We start from the raw sequence: 16,957 nt of genomic DNA on the forward strand, positions 1-16,957 counted from the left end.
TAAAAGACTGAACCTTGCTTAAATCTAGTAAGAGAGATACGAATTAAATTCTTAAGTCCCTGTGCATAAGAGTTTGGCAGACATTTTGCATTCACTGTTAATTTTTCTAAATAGGAAATTTAGGAGAGAAAATGTGGGCCTTATAAATGTAGTAGAAACTTATTCACTAAGTGTTAATTAATGGAGATTATTTTATACTAAGCCATTATCTTTTCATTCGCATTGATAGTTAACTATTTGAATACATTCTGTATTCTTAATAAGAATTTTTTTAATCAGCTGTAGTCAATTCATACAAGGCATATCTAATGAAATAGAGAATGTAAGCTGATATTTCCTGCTTGTCTTAGCGTATTGTCACAAAGGGAAGGAAGATTTCTGTCCCTTCTATCAAGACACATTGCATTTCATTTTCTCATTTTTCACAGAACGTTCAGCTTCTGAGAAGTTATATTATGAACCAGTGTCATGAAAATTTGTTACTTCAGTGTTATATTTTAAATTTGATGCTGATCAAAGCTTAATATCAATTAAGGATTTTGATTCAGAAAAAATACATGAAGCACTTAACTTCTTTTAAAGTTTGCTTGAATTAAGTATTTCTTATTTTGTATGTCAGATATTTTCATTTGTATTTACCTTTAGAAAAGAAACTGATAGGGAAAACACTTGGAATAATGCCGTAATTTATTGTTTAGTTATGGATAGCATAAGAAGTAGATATTTTTCAAAGGAAATTACAAGGACCTCATTTCTTTCCTCTGGGAAGATACATACTAATAACAACTATTTTGATTATCAAACAAGGGGGAAAGGCATAAAAGTTCCACTTTTAATTGTCTTTCTGTACAAATAAGATCTTGAAACTGCTCACTTTCAAGTGTGAAATATTGAGTGCAAATTCTGCATTTTTAATTTTTTTTTTAACGTTTATTTATTTTTGAGACAGGGAGAGACAGAGCATGAACAGGGGAGGGTCAGAGAGAGGGAGACACAGAATCTGAAGCAGGCTCCAGGCTCTGAGCCGTCAGCACAGAGCCCAACGTGGGGCCAGAACTCATGGACCGTGAGATCATGACCTGAGCCGAAGTCGGCTGCTTAACCGACTGAGCCACCCAGGCCCCCCTGCATTTTTAAAATTTCTTTTTTAAGGTACAGAGAAATTGGGTATTAAGTTTTTAGCATAAACAAGTTTTACAAAATGGTGGGACTCACACCAGAAGTAATTGGATTGCCTAAAAATCACTGATAACTGATAACTTTGGGGAAGCTATGTGATAATAGCCTTCCAAGAAAGGGAAAGATAATAAATTACTGATCAATTTAATTAAAAATGGGCAGATTAGTAGTAATTAAGAAGAAATTTCCCTTTTGATCCATGCTGTCTTTGGAGAAATGGATGCTTTGCCATTATCTTTATAGTAACCGTCAGTTATGACATAAATTAATGCTAATGTTAAATCTTGACAACTGCTTTGGAAGTTCGTACATGATAATTATAACTATAGTTGAAAGAGATGTTATCAAGTTGTCGGGGACGAAATAGTTCCTTCTCTTTCTGTATAGAAATATTAATTTTACTATAGGATATTTTAAGGACATAAATATTAGAAATATATTGCTTTTATGGAAGAGATTGTATAGCTAGGCTTTTATAGTTAAATCCATTTGTGAAACACTGGTGTAAAAATTCCAATAGAGGTCTTACATATTCTAATGAATAATTGAGTAATTATGGGAAAAAACGGATCTAGAAGAGCTATAATTCTTCAGGTTAGTGTTCACTCATTCTAAGAAAAAGATGGGATTGCATTTCTTAATCCTTTGAATATTAATGGAGCATTGGAAGCATTTAGATTCATTTTCATTTTAAGCATTTATTTATAACAGGTTGCAGTTTTGTGACTTTCCCATGTAAGTCAATCTTTTGTTTTGTAGCTCTTTTTTTACCTCAAAATATTAGAGCTAATTTTTGAGTAGGAGTTGTTTCTTTTTGCAAAGTGCTTAACTAACTGCTGAAAAGAAGTAGCAACGACTTGGGAGAAATGACAGAGTAAGTTTCCTACTTTGTAGAAGTTATGAAAACCAATATAAATGTAATAAGCTTTTATATCTCATAGATTACTGGGTGATTATGACAGGTAGATAACATATGTATATCTCAAGCTGTTTACAAGATAACCTGATTTTCACATAACTAGCCTTTTTTTTATTCTTTAGAATTTTGTTAGTATTAAAACGTCACCTTGGTTTTCACCTGGATTAATTTGGTATATATATTTTTTGGTATATAAATATTTTTGGTATATATATTAATTTGGTATATAGATAACCTATATTATTTCCTGGAAATATAGTGATTTTTAAATTCTGTGGGTTTTCTTTGTAAGTCACGTAAGAAATGTAATAGGGGCGCCTGGGTGGCTCAGTCGGTTGAGTGTCTGACTTCGGCTCAGGTCATGATCTCACACTCCATGAGTTCGAGCCCCACGGCCAGCTCTGTGCCGACCGCTCAGAGCCTGGAGCCTGTTTGGGATTCTGTGTCTCCCTTTCTCTCTCTGACCCTCCCCTGTTCATGCTCTGTCTCTGTCTCAAAAAAAATAAATAAACGTTAAAAAAAATTAAAAAAAAAAGAAATGTAATAGTTACTGAAGGATATGTGTAAACACCATATCCCTATAAAGAGTATATTTAAGGATTAACTTATTCTTTCTCTCTCTAGTGGTTTAGAGCCACTTCTTACTGTTTCTGATATCTTCCTCTGTCTTGGCTATTCGTTCTTTTTAGTCCATCTTTAAGAAACTTCCATAAGGAAGGTACTTTCAAATCCATACATTTTGAAAATGTTCCTATTCTGCCCTCACATTTGATGGATACATTGGATGAATTTAAAATTTTAGATTGAAAAGTAATTTTTCCTCAAACCATTCAAGGCATTGCTCCATGGTTCACTAGCATTTTGCTGATGAAAAATTTGATGCTGATGTGATTTTTGTTCTTTTTAGCTGACTTATTTTTCCTCTCTGTTAACTTTTATGATTGTGTCTTTATGGTTGGTGTACTGAAATGTCACAACAATGCATTGGATATTGAAGGTTGCTTTTCCTGCATCCGTTCTGCAGCTTCCTATTGAGTAGCAGCATATCTCTGTCCTCTTTCTCTTAATGATGGTTCAGGGATGGTATTAATCCAGGTGAAAGCCAGTCACAACATGGCATTCTCCTGACTATAGTGATTGCATCAGGGATGGTTTTGTTAACTTATATGTACCCAATAGAATGAATGAAGCCTAGGATGATGGATGGTTGGCAGGAGATAAACATTTTCTCCAGTAGAGAAGGATGTGTGGATGTAAGACCTAGAGTTGCTATGGCTTTTTGTTTTGTATGGAAAAAACATACAAATGTCAGATCTAACACACACACACAAATAGCAGAGCCAACGGAAGTGTAGCTTGAGGATGGCTCTGAGAAATGCTCTTCCTTTGTTTGATAATTGGCTCCCTTGGTTTTCTCTGTTCCCTTTTTGTAGTATTCTCACTGATCGGACATTAGACCTCCTAGTTTGAATCATCTCTCTTTTCTCACATTATTTTGTATCTTTCTATCTTTTTGTTGAGATTTCCTTTCTAAATGCCCTCCTTTCTTAACAGTTGTATTTTTGGTAATCAATAACTTCACTTGTTGGTTGTTTCTTTTTTATAACAATTTATTTCTCCTTCTATAGATGTAACATTCTTATATCCCTCTTAAAATACAAACTAGTGATTTTAAGCATTGTTTCCTAAAATATTAATGTTTCCTTTAGGCTCTTTTTTCTCCTATTTCCTTCTCTTTCATGTTGTAGTCTTTTCTTAAATGTCTTGGTTGCTTATTCATATCTGAGATTTAGGCAGGAGCAAAGCTGACTGTGAACATTTTTGACTTTAGAGTTTTTCCAGCCCCATATCTCATACTTGTTACACCTGGAGTTCAGGATAATGTAGCCTAATTTGTTCTCTTCCTTGGTTTTCTTCTCTGCTACGCAAATAGTAGGTTACAGCTTCTGCTGCTGACGTATCAGCCGTTGTTCCATCTTCATCTGTTGACTCAGGAAATGTACTGAAATCCTTTGATGTCTACCCCTGCCTGCCCCACATTTTGTTTTCTAGATGTTATATCTTTGTTGTCATTTTAATGGACTCTCTTTAGCCAGAAATCTGTGTTAATTTTTTTTCTAATGGGATTCATTTAATATTCTTCCTTAAGCTGCATATTCAGTCTTCCTCTTCTAATCCTTGCTACTTTTCTTCTCTCATATTTGTTTTCTCACTTTATCTTGGTGTTGATGACCTTAAATTCCTTAATGGAAACTTGTATTATAATTTGAATATAATAATAAATGAATAACTGCCGTTTGTTTTTTAAACCAAATATTTACTGTTGATAAAGGTTTGTAAATAAGTGGCTGATTTTTTAAACTAGATTTTAACTTTATGTTTTTAGAAACATCAATTGCCACTTTACTCTTTGTGTTGGTTAGATTTATTTTGATTATAAGTCATATTCAAACTGTTTTAAAGAAAAAAGAATTTTGGTTTTTTTTACATATTATATATTCTTTTCCTTGTTAATTTTTAAAAATTTTAATTTCAGTATAGTTAACTTCTAGTGTTGTATTAGTTTTAGGTGTACAGTATAGTGATTCAACAATTCTATACATTACTCAGTGCTCACCACAATGTATACTTTTAATTCTCTTCTATTTTACCCATCCCCCCCCACCCACTTCCCCTCTGGTAATCACGTTTGTTTTCTATAGTTGAGAGTCTGTTTTATGGTTTGTCTCTTTTTTGCTTTGCTCATTTGTTTTGGTTTCTTAAATTCCAGATATGAGTGAAACCATATGGTATTTGTCTTTCTCTATCTTATTTCACTTAGCATTATCCTCTCTAGATCCACCATGTTATTGCAAATGGCAAGATTTCATTCTTTCTTATGGCTGAATAATATTCCATTGTTTATATATAACCTATAGTATATACATATAATTATTAATATATAATAATGTATATAAACTATAATCACATTTATATGTGTATATATATATCACATCTTCTTTATCCATTCATCTATTGATAGACAGTTGAGCTGCTTCCCTAATTTGACTATTGTAAATAATGCTACAATAAACATAGGGGTGCAATATATCTTTTTGAATTAGTGTTTTTGTATTCTCTGTGTAAATACCCTCTAGTGGGATTACTTGATCGTATGGTAGTTCTATTTTTAACTTTTTGAGGGACGCCCATACTGTGTTCCACAGTGGCTGTACCAGTGTGCATTTCCACCAACAATGCATGAGAGTTCCTTTAAGAAAAAGATAATTTATTGACAATAACCTAAAGATAAGTTTGGCTTCAAGTAGACTAAGTACAAGACACAAATTATGTAATCAATATCTTTTCCCCCCTGTTTCCATCTCTTGCCTCTATTTTCTATTGATTCCATTCTTTGACTAGACTCTTATATTCAGAAAATGGCTCCTGGTTACATTTTTTCTGGTTCAAATCTAGTAGGAAAAGCTTCAGTCTTTTTAAATAACTCAAAGGAAAATGTAGTTATCCAGTTATATTTCATTGCCACTCAGTGGCCTGACTTGTATCATCTATGAACCAGTCATTGTTGATGATTTTATTTGACTGGATAGGTCTAGATCATATGCCATTCCTAGAGCAACAGATAGAGTCATGATTACTAGAACCACATTTTACTATGGTTCTGTGGGAAGAACAGAACCCATTGGGGGGAAAAGTGGATCTCCAAATACAAAGCAAGCTGTTGCTGGTAGAAGTGTGAACTGTGTCAGGGAGGTAAAAAGCAGCAGGTTTCCTGAAAATAAATAGGTTTCAATTGCTTACAAACTTAGGAACCATCCTAAATGGCTCTTCTTTCAGTATGTCCCTCCTTCCTCTCCTCCATCTCTTCTTCCCTCCCTCCTTCTGTCTTATCCTTTTTCAAACCTAGTTGACCATTGGAACCACAACAGTGAGTCTATACTCTGGGACTTGCATTCAATTCTTATGATATCTCCACTTGAATATTCTATAGGCACGATAAATTCAACAAGTTCAAAATTTTATTCATTCTCTTCCTGCACAAGCTTGCTCCATTTCCTATATTTCTCTCTTAGTTAAAATCATCATCATCTACCCCCATCACCTAAGTCTAACCTGGGACGCACAACTAGATTTCCATTTTCTTTCAGTTCGCTCCCACACCAACCACCACTATTAGATCTCTAGGAACCTGCTATTACTTCTGTGACTTCTGATATCTGACCCTGTGATTTCATTCTCACTATTACTGAGTTTTCACCTGTACTCTGTGAGAGTCTCCTAACTCGTCAGCTTGCCTTCAATATCACCTTGTGTACCATTCAACCCTTCTACTATATTGTCCTTGGCTGTTCTGCATAAATACTTAAATAACCCACTACTAAGGCAAACTACAAGCACATTACCTTGGCAGAAAAGATTCTTTTAAGAAGAGATCCTTGCCTTCCCTTCCATTCCTACCTGTCTGATCCTGTCATTTCCATACAAGTTTCTGGGTTCAAGTTATAATGAACTAATAGGTTTTAGGAGATTGCTTTTTATATCTGAATCTTTGCCTGTACTTTTCCATATCCTTATCTCTGTTCTAAAGAACTTCTCACTTCATACACTTCTATGAAATGGGCTCTAATTTATCTGCTTCCTGTATTTTCCTTCTCTGTTTGTCTATACCTCTACTGTTTTCCTCAGGACATTAGTAGGATTATTTATGTGACTGTCACTTGCTAGATTGTGAGACCCTCAAAGACATAGTCGGTACTCTTCATTTTTACATATCTAGTGTACAGCAGTATTTCTGGCATATGGATGCCTTTTAAAGGATGACTGAACAAATTAGTCCAAAGCTTAACAAATTATATTTTATATCACAATGTGTCTAATTCAGGGGAGCCACAACATTGTTATAAAATAGGATGTAATGCCATTGGTAAATTCATTTTGTTTTTGTTTTTCCACTTAGAAGCTTAAATGGAATAGGCATAATTGTGAAACTTTTCAAAATAAGATATCCTATCAGATTTGGCACTATAACCCACTAAGTATACCAAGAATAATTTCCAGCTGCAGAGTACTTTATAAAAATGCTGAGCAGATACTTTTTCAAATTATTTTTGGTGTCTGCATGTTAGAAAACATGCTTATGGTGGAAAATTGCTCTGTGGATCTTTTTTCACTCTGAATATTAGGGAAAAAAACCCTTGGTGGTTGGGTGGCTTGAGGCAAATCCAAAAGGTTTGGAGTGGGAGGAACATATAAGAGGCCCTTAAGATTTGCAGGGAGGACCCAGACATAATGCTAATTAAACAGGCACATAGCCCTGTACAGATTGCTCCTGGCTCTTCAGCATTGCACAGCTTGCCTCAAGCCCTGTCAGTTCCCAAGATTTTGGACATTAAACCTGGTCCCTTGGCACAAGAAATGCTTTGCTAGTATTGATTCTGGACCCTAAACAGAAGAGTTGGAATCAGCACAGACAAGTGTCATTTTGACTCCCAGGTGCGACTTCATTGAGGCTGTGTTATTGCTGGCCCTTCAGACAGTAAAGTCATGCATGCATGAGAAAGCACATGATGGAAGATCTGTCTGGAAGTAAAATGTTGGATTATACTTGTCAATTATTACTGTTTGTAAACTTATCGCAGGTCTAGAGTCTTCATCTGTAGATTCCCCCTAAAGCTTAGAAAATGTGACTCCCTCATTTTAGCAAAATGATTATTCTGTCTCCTAACCTTGAACTTTCTCCTCTTGGTATCACTGATTGTGTGTGTATATTAAACATGCACATATATACTCTTTCAATTTATTTTTTGCCTGGTTCAGTGCCTCTCTATAAATTTACTAATTGACTTTCCTTATGTTCCTTTCTTCTGCAAAATATAGATTTCTATCTTAACTCTATGTATTTTAAAGTGTGTTGGGTATGTCTGACTTATCTTTCAAGTGTCTGGTGTCTGGGTCCTATTGAATTTTTCGTCTTTTTTCCTGTCTATGCTACCATTTATTTTTTAAGAAACCTTTTGCAGATGTCTGCTTAGGAATTGTGTTGTCTAAGACAACACAATGTATGTTTCTGTCCTACAGTCCTTTACTTCAACTCTAGACCTGTATTTTACCTTGTCTTTGTTATATTCTCTATTAAATGACTAAGAACATATTACTAAAATTTACAAGTATAAATTACTTTACTCATTTATTGTTATCCTTCCATTTTTTCGTAGCACAGGACTTTATTGGTAGTGACACAATGGTATGATAGATCTTAAACTGATATTTTTACATTGACTTTCCCTTTTAAATTGGGAACTTGTTCATCCAGATAATTTGTGGTGCTTATATCATAAAATAGCCATAAAAAGCAAAGATGATATCAATAAATAGAGTTTTTAAATTATTAGTATTGGTAAGAGATGATTCAGTAGAGACTTGTTCTGCGACATGCTGATGTGAGAAAAAAGTTGAGTGAATAAAAAGGATGAATTAATCAACCTTGACTTTTCCTGCTATCTTTAACCTGATACTACTGCACTTTATAGACTCCTCTATGTTTTTCTTTCTGCAAACATTAATTGGATGCTTATAATGTACCAGTAGTGTAAAGAGATGTTCAAGACAGTCTCAGCCTTCAGAGAACCTGGAGAGACAAGGTAGAGTTGCCATTGGAGTATGCAATTAAAGTGCTATGGGAACTGAGAGGAGAAAAAAAATCTCATGTAGGAGCATCAAGAGGGTCTTATGGGGGAAATTACATTTGATATCCTTGTACGTTGTTTGGGTTTTGACAAAGGCAGGCATGAGCAAATGTCTAAGAGAAAGTTGCAAATTAGGGGCAGAGCTTATCCAAACTCACAGAAGCAGGAAATCATGAGATACATGAGGGAAGTAGCAAGAAGTTCAATTTGGCTACAGCTCGGAGTTTAAGGAGTAGTGGAAAATAAGTCTACAAAGGTTGATTGAAATAAAAAAGGAGTGTCTTAAATTTTAGGCAGGATTGTGTAGGCAAGCCCCTAAGTTGGTATTTTCCAACTGAGTTTAATGTGTCACAACCTTTTTTTCTTTAAATGAAAGAGACTGGAATAAAATAGAAAATATCAAAATGCATTGTACATAGTAAGGTTAATTATATTTTGTGAAATGTGCATTCACATATGTGAATATAAATGAGTGTTATGTGAGTATAAATGTATGTTATGTATATTCTACACTGTTAAACAAATTGTTATAGTTAAACAAATTTGAAAGCCACTACCCTGAAGGATTTTGCAAATGGAATGACACAGAATTGTACAGTTGAAGGGAACTTCAAGGACATTAAGTTGAACCACTATAATGATGCGAGAAATGGATTAGAGAAGTGGAATTCTGGAGATGAGGAGCTCAAACTGAAAACTGAGATACTGGGCTAGATGAAAGTTTCTGAGGACCTGAACTGGGGGAATAGCAGTGTGAAAGGGGAAGAACGGACATTGTAGGTGGATTGATAGGGCTTGACGGCAGCTTAAATAAAAACATGTTTAAATAAAAAGTGACAAGGAGTCTACATGAAGTACTTCATAAACTAACAGTTCCATGTCTAATTAATTCAGCTTTCACTGGGCAGTGTTTCTAAGCAAAGTGAATTACAATAGCTATGTATTACAAATATTGTGACACTAAATTTTACAGCACCCTGTCTTTGTCATCTGTTTAATCTGGTGTAGGATGGTATAGGAGATGCTTCATTCAAGCTGGCTTCATTTAATCAAGATTAACTCTTTTTTTTTTTTTTATAAATCAAGATTAACTCTTAGTAAATCTTAGTCTTACTACAGGTGTTGGTGAGGATGTGGAGAAAAAGGAACTCTCTTGTACTGTTCTTAGGAACAGCCAAGAACACTCTGGAAAGCAGTGTGAAGGTTCCTGAAAAAGTTAAAATAGAAATACCATATGATCCAGCAATTGCACTACTGGGTATTTACCCAAAGAATACAAATACACAAACTCAAAAGGATACATGCATCACTGTGTTTATAGCAACGTTATTTACAATAGCCAAGTTGTAGAAGCAACCCAGTTATCTGTTGATTGATGAATGGATAAAGAAGAGGTGGTATATACAATGGCATGTTATTCAGCCATAAAAAAGAATGAAATCTTGCCATTTGCAACAACATGAGTGGACCTAGAAAGTTTAATGCTAAGTGAAATAAGCCAGTCAGAGAAAGACAAATACCGTATGATTTCACTAATATGTGAAATTTAAGAAACAAAACAAATGAGCAAAGAGAAAAAGAGAGAGAGAGAGAGAGGGACAAACCAAGAAAGAGACTCTTAACCATAGAGAACAAACTGATGGTTACCAGAGGGGATGTGGGGGATGGGTAAAATAGGTGATGGAGATTGAGGAGTGCACTTGTGATGAGCACTGACTGATTAAAATAAAAACTTAAATAAATAAATACATAAATGTTAGTCTTGATGGTGCTTTTAACTGAATGTTTAACATTTTTTTCATATTGTTATATGTGGTACATACCAACTAAAAAATTTGTTTCCCTATTTCTTAACTCTAAATAAAATCACCTAGTGTGAATTCCCAGAAGGAAGCAAAAAGTACTATATTAATGAGCTTAACATAATAATCTGTGTAAGTGGGATTTAATTTTATAGTAATTGAATTAAAAACTTATTTACTGGGGCGCCTGGGTGGCGCAGTCGGTTAAGCGTCCGACTTCAGCCAGGTCACGATCTTGCGGTCCGTGGGTTCGAGCCCCGCGTCAGGCTCTGGGCTGATGGCTCGAAGCCTGGAGCCTGTTTCCGATTCTGTGTCTCCCTCTCTCTCTGCCCCTCCCCCGTTCATGCTCTGTCTCTCTCTGTCCCAAAAATAAATAAAAAACGTTGAAAAAAAATTTAAAAAAACCCAAAAACTTATTTACTGGTGATCATGTAAAATATTGTCTTTTCTTCAGCTTTATTCATATAGTTGACATAACATTGTATAAGTTTGAGGTGTACAATGTTTTCACGTGATACATTTATATATTGCAAAATGATATCACCCTAGCATTAGCTAACACATCCATTCCATCACTTATTTACCGTATTTTGTTTTGTTTTGTTTTGTAGTGAGAATATTTAAGATCTATCTTTTTAGCAACTTTCAAGTGTAATACAGTATTATTAACTATAATCGCTATGCTGTACCTTAGACCCCCAGAACTTATTAATCTTATAATTGGAAATTTGTACCCTTTGATCAACATCTTCCCACTTAGCCCACCCCAGCCCTTGGTGACCACAATTCTACTCCCCATTTCTCTGGGTCCGAACGTTTTTAGATTCCACATGTGTCTGTCTCTGGCTTATTTCACTTAGTATATAATGAGATATATGTGTACTACATGTCTTCATCCATTTATCTGTTGATGGGTTGGATTGTTTCCATATCTTGGCTGTTGTGAATAACACAGCAGTGGACACTGGGGGTGCAGGTTATCTCTTTGAGATCCTGTTTTCATTTCCTTTGAATATATACTCAGAAGTGGGATTGCTGGGTCATACGGTAGTTCTATTTTCTTTTTCTTTTTCTTTTTTTTTTTTGAAGAACCTCCATACTGTTTTCCATAGCAGTGGTATCAATTTACATTCCTACCACCAGTGCCCAAGTATTCCCTTTTCTCCACACCCTCACCAGCACTTGTTATCTGTTACCTTTTTGATAACAGCCTTTTTAACAGATGTGAGTGGTATCTCATTGTGGGTTTTGATTTGCATTGCTCTGATGATTAATGATGTTGTGCACCTTTTCTTGTACTGTTGGCCATTTGGATGTCTTCTTTGGAAAGATACCTATTCAGTCCCACTGCACATTTTTAAATTGGATTACTTGTGGGGCTTTTGTTGTTGTTGCTATTTTTTTTGTTTGCTGTTGAATTGTATAAATTCTTTATGTATTTTGAGTATTAACCTTTTATCAGATACATGATTTTGCAAATATCTTATTCTGCAGGTTGTCTTTTCCTTTTGTTGATTGTTCCTCTAACTATGCAGAAGCTTTTTAGCTTGATGTAGTCCCACTTACTTACAAAATACAAAGTCTTAATAGATTCTGTAGGCTTTTCGGCATCATGTTAGATTGAACCTGGCTTCAGACCTGTAAATTAATTGACACCTTAGATATTTCACTTATGGTTTTCCTCCAGTCTCTCCTTTTATAATTTATCCTACAAACTCCTGCCGGGTTAGTCTTTCTAAAGTGTAGATCCAATCACATTCCTCTCTTCATCAAAAATCCTTGTTGCTCACCATTGATCTGTCAGGTGCTCTGCAATATGGCTTAAGCTTATCTTTCATCATTTCCCAGTATTCCCCCACATGGAACCTATGTTCCATCTAAACTAGGCTATGTCAGAACTCATTTTAACCCACATAGGCCATGTCTTTCCTGTACAGTGCTGTGCTATAGTCATAAATAATCCTTCCTCTCCAGTTGCTTCTTTCACATGGCATCTCCTTTTGATATCTTCCTTCAAGTGCTCTCACTGAATGTAATATCTTTCTCTCTGGAACCTTCACATAATATTGTATTTCTCTTATAGTACTTTATCTTGATATTCAGAGCTACTAGGTTTTGTTTTGTTTTGTTTTGTTTTTTATCTTGTGGGTTTTTGTTTAAAGATGCTAAGTACCTTGAGGAGCCGGGCATTGTATTCCTTTTTTTTTTTTTTTTAATATGAGATTTTTATACAACTCTTGAACTATATAGACAATGTGTTCAACTGTACTTCTCTGGAATTCATTTATTGCATCTGTAAACTACGAACATATCTTTCTGTTTCTGTTTTTTTATTTATCTGTTTTGAGAATAAAGGTGAAATATACGAGAGCCTCTTTAGGTTTCTAGGAAGAAAGATGCTCTATAAACTAGTCTTCTTTTGTTTTTTTGTTGTTGTTTGTCTTAGCCTGCCGACTTCATGTTAGTGCCAGGTTTTCTTTCTACTTTATTCCTTTGCTTCCAAAATAATCCAGTAAAGCTAAATAAAGTCAGTTTTTTTTTCATTGCAAAGTTCCATTAGTATATTAATATTAAGCAGTAGCTGTAAGTTGTCATTGAGATGAATGTAATTCCTCTTGACTTTATTAGTAAGTTAATACAGAGAAGAAAAAGAATGGTAATTGTTCATATTGTGAAAGAGGTTTTAATATGGGGAAATTTGTATTTTATATTAGATTGAATTTATCTTTCTACATTGTTGCCTATAATTTTTGGCCCTCCTGAGACTTTTTTATAGACTTTTTCATTCAGATAATTGAACCTATTCTAAGGGACATGTGGAATTAATGTTTTCTAGCTAGTTACCTACATGAATAAACTGATGCATGGGTCATTCAAAAGAAGATAAAGAAGTGAACCCGAATATGACAAAACTTGTTATCTACAGATGCTTTCTTTCCATCAAAACTTATTTTGGCATGTTCTTTTCAGATTTAACTCTATGGTTATCTTTAAAATCTAAGCAGTGTTTTCTCTACTAACTCATTTGTAAAAAGCCTCAAGCAAGGACTTCCATTTGAAAGTTACATGAGCTGACTTTAGAGAATTTAGATTTTTGAAAGAGCGTATGAAAAAATAAGATATTTAAAAAAATGGCTCTTAAATGTCCAGTGGCAATAGAAAAGGGCTATTATAATCACTTCTGTTTGTGAAAGCTATTACCTCTCAATGCCAATGGAATTACATCACAGTTACTCATAACATCTCCAGTGCTGGATCATGTGATTATTTTGTGTACTTGCACACATTGAGTGCTCAATGAGCAGTTGTTAAATTAAACTTAGTGAACAAAATTAAGCGCATCTAACCCTGATAAAGTTCATTGCTCCGTGTAGATTTTTATGAAAATACATTGACAAATAGGGGTGCCTGCGTGGCTTAGTCGGTTAAGCATCAGCTCTTGATCTCTGCTCAGGTCATGATCTCTCATTTTGTGGCTCTGCATCAGGCTCTGCACTAACAGCATGGAACCTGCTTAAGATTTTCTCTCTCCTTCTCTCTCTGCCCCTCCCCTGCTCACTCTCTCTCTCTCTCTCTCTCTCTCAAAATAAATAAAAAAAAATTTTTTAAATACATTGAGAGATCAGAAAAGGCAGAAATTATTTACCAGACATTTGTTTCCCTTCCTTTACAGAATTCTTTTTTACCTACTATACGATTGGTTTCAGAGCCATTGAAATGGCTCAAGGTCTATTTTAAGACCAGTTCCCTTAAAGGTTCTTTCCTACATAGTAATTTTGCTGGCAAGTGGGGAAGGCAGAGAGAATCATTATTTGATAAATAATCCAGGGTCTCCCTTTTGAGCTTTTCACAATTTAGCTCCGTTAATAATTTTTACTTGTCTCATAGTCATTTTTGTGGCTTACTTAACCCTCACCGAAGTTCTACTGATTTTGAGTGGTCATATAACCTGAACTTGGTCATAGAAAACTAATAAAAATCAATCCAGTGGAATTCAATGCAGATAATGTGATACTGTAAGACAAGATTTCTTAATCTAGGGGGGAGAGGTGTTTTTGAACTCTGAAATTCTGTGCAAATTTTTTGTATATGTAAATTTTTCTGGGGAGAGATTTTTATCATAGTCTCACATTGGTCTCTTCAGAAGTTTAATAACTACTGCTTTTTAAAAAATTTTTAATGTTTATTTATTTTTGAGAGACAGAGAGAGACAGAGAGTGAGCAGGGAAAGGCAGAGAGGGAGGGAGACACAGAATCCAAAGCAGGCTTCAGGCAGCACAGAACGTGATGTGGGGCTAGAACTCACAAACTGTAAGATCATGACCTGAGCTGAAGTTGGATGCTTTACTGACTGAGCCACCCAGGTGCCCATGGTAAGTACTGTTTTCATCCTCAGTTTCAGAAAGCCTTATATCCTGGGGGGTATTTATGACTGCTCAACTTGGAATCAGTTGTCTTTTGACTGTGTAGCACATACTGTGCTCAGTACTTGGAGGTCAGAGGGGCTCCCTGGGTCTTATGAAGAGTGAAGAGGGAGCACCTGCGAGCTGATGAGGAGACACGTATCTCTCAAGAACGTCATTAAAATCTCAAAGAGAACAGAGTGCAAAGTGGCATCTTCAAATTTCAGGCAGGGAGTAATGGGGACCAGATGGGGCAGTAGACTTGTAGACCTATACGTGGTCTGGCTGGCTCATAATAGGCCCTTGGGTTTGATGTTGAAGGAGAGAAGGATAAGGACGTAAAAGATGATTTCCTCAAGTGTAGTTTTTATTTGTTGAATTTTTGTTGTGTTTAGTTTCTTTTGAGGGAAGTTATTATGTTATGCCTTGTTTTACATATTTATTTTCATATACAGTATATCTTGCTTATTAGTTTATACCTCGTGAAGGCAAGGACTATGTGTTTTTCAATTTTGGATACTCTGCAGTGCTCACCATGAGGCCTTGTCCAAGTGAGACGCTCAAAATTTTTGTTGTATATTTGCTCTAAGGATGCTGTTGAGGATTTTTACCATATCACACATTTAACTTTATGGCACTCCAAGGGTAAAATATTTCTCCGGATTTGGTCTTTGTAATAGTCTTGCCTTAACTATAACTGTTGGACAGTTTTTATTGTATAAACACTGTAAATCATGCAACTCGTTCTAGTTTTCGTTTTATATTGATTATTAGAAAGCCCACAGCCATGTGATTTTTTTTCAGTTATTTCTGTATTATAATTTAATTGATGTTGTTTATGTAGCACAATCTGCCAGGCACTGTTACACATTGTATACATTATATTCTAATTTATCTTTATCAACCCTGGTCTACTTTCTTTATTTTGCAGATAAGTAAACTGAGATATAGAGATTTTAAGTAACTTGTCCAAGGTGACACAGGTAGAAAGTAGTAGAATATGTACTTTTAATCACTATATTCTTCTGCCTCCCACCATTACATTGTGTTATCAAGAAGATACTACCATATAACAGTACATATATAGTGCATATATAAACAAATAAGACATGTGTGAATTAACTGTGAGACAGAGGGGTGGGCATGTGGTTTGATAAGGCAAAGTGGGGTTATTGAGTCAAGGATCAAAGTGATCTATCTGTGTTTGGTCTCATTTCATAGCTCTCAGAATTATTTTAAATCTTTGCTACTCAAAGTGTAGTCTAGGGGCTGGTGCTGTCCATGAAGTGATTGTTATTGGTTCAAGGTCAGCTATTTATAGAAATGGAAAATAAGCATTTGGAAACTTTTATACTTATTTGAGAGTATTTTTATATCTGTTGGATCTAATAACAAAAAAAATCGGCTTCATATTTTGTATGTTTGTAAAATTTCTTTTTTATATTTTATTTTAATTGTGTTTTATAGATGTTTCTGTCTCCAAAGTTTTAGAAATTAAGAGAAAAATACCCTTGTCTTTAACACAGTTTGAGAAGCACTGTTCTAGGTAACACCTTTAAGCTATGGTTTGTTTGAAAAGGAAAAGACATGATCTATAGCTTGAAATTACATTCTAATCTAAGTCTGTTTCTGAAGATGAAGTAGGAATCAGTATATTTGGCTACTTTGTCAGTTCCTTGGTTCTGTGAGAAAAGGCCCTAAATGAATTGACTTGGAAGAGAGGGCATTTTTCATTTTTTTCTTATCCTTAGTACTTTTGTCAAGAATGACAACATTTTAATTTTTTTTTAATGTTTATTTATTTTTGAGAGAGACAGAGACAGAATGTGAGTGGGTTAGGGGCAGAGAGAGAGGGAGACACAGAATCCGAAACAGGCTCCAGGCTCCGAGCTGTCAGCACAGAGCCCGACGTGGGGCTGCTCAAACTCAGGAGCTGTGAGATCATGACCTGAACTGAAGTCGGATGCT

The 16,957-nt window shown here is 35.0% G+C and overlaps 1 protein-coding gene across 6 annotated transcripts in view; it reads left to right on the forward strand.

The window, feature by feature from the left end:
• Positions 1-16,957, forward strand: part of DPH6 (diphthamine biosynthesis 6) — a 444,382-nt gene that overhangs the window by 19,094 nt on the left and 408,331 nt on the right. The window lies entirely within an intron of this gene.

This window comes from Neofelis nebulosa, chromosome 7 (assembly GCF_028018385.1).
Source record: "Neofelis nebulosa isolate mNeoNeb1 chromosome 7, mNeoNeb1.pri, whole genome shotgun sequence".
Taxonomy (NCBI): domain Eukaryota; kingdom Metazoa; phylum Chordata; class Mammalia; order Carnivora; family Felidae; genus Neofelis; species Neofelis nebulosa.